The sequence below is a fragment of the Pongo abelii genome, chromosome 1, assembly GCF_028885655.2.
Source record: "Pongo abelii isolate AG06213 chromosome 1, NHGRI_mPonAbe1-v2.0_pri, whole genome shotgun sequence".
NCBI classification, from domain to species: domain Eukaryota; kingdom Metazoa; phylum Chordata; class Mammalia; order Primates; family Hominidae; genus Pongo; species Pongo abelii.
Window position 1 is genome coordinate 192090049 of NC_071985.2, and position 1143 is coordinate 192091191.

Genomic DNA, 1143 nt, shown 5'->3' on the forward strand with positions numbered 1-1143 from the left:
TTGGTGTTTGCACCTCACACACCACGACACTTTGATAGTCACTTAGAATGTGGGTCCATCCATCACACCCAGGGTACAGGGAAGCTGCTCACCTTGCTGTACCAGGGTACCCGGGCCTGTGTGCTCTGTGCATGTGTGCAAGAGTGCGCATGCCTGCATGCACATGTGAGAGTACTCATATGCCTTCCTTCATATGTGCAGAATATGTGCCTGTACAGGCACACCTATGTGCACCTATGTGTATAAATGCTCCCTTGAGGATATTTCTTGTACAACTCTGTGTTTGTATGACAATGCATGTGCATGGGTGAACACTAACATCTGTGCACGTGGGAGTGTGAACTTGTGTGTATGCACACTTTCCTAGGTAGTGTTTGCATGCACATGCAATAGTGCTTTCGTGTGTTTAGGCATGTGCAGAAGTGCTTTGTATGTCTGTGTGCAAACATCTGCCTGGGGGCATGTACATGTGAATTTTTACAAGTCTACGAATGAGGAATATATTCATGTCTGACTGCGCCTATGGGTGTGTGGGTTTGCCTGCCTTAGCACAGGGGAGAACAAACTTGTTTGTGTACATACAGGGAAGATGTGGCGATGAGTGAAGTTCTGTGTCTATCTGTTTCTTAGTGTGAATGTATATACAGGCATACGTGTACCTGGCCATTTGTGTCTGGCATGGAGAGAAAAGGTTTAACCTAGTCAGTGGCCCATCGGCTTTGGGTTTGAGACCTGGCTCTACCATTTTCTCGCTCTGTGACTTTGGGCTAGTCACTTAACCTCTCGAGTCTCCGGTTTTCTCATCTGTAGTGGAAATAATAAAAGCATCTTCCTCTGATTGGTGTGCAGGTCAAATGGGATAATACATCTCAAGGGCTGGCAGGATGCAGGGGCGAGCCTGTGGGCAGACAGGCAGACTCTCCTCTCTCCCTATGCTTCCCCGCTCCCTGGGAACACCCACGGTGCAGACACTTTTCCTGGTCTCATCATGTAGCTAGCTGCCCGAAAGAGACCCTGTGGGCACTTGGGGAGAGAACTGGAAGAATCGTGAGAAAAGCCTGGTTGGGCCCAGGTCACACAGTGACAGCCAGGACTTCTGAGATTTTTGTTGCATCCAAACTGAGTTCTCACTTTATTACCTAC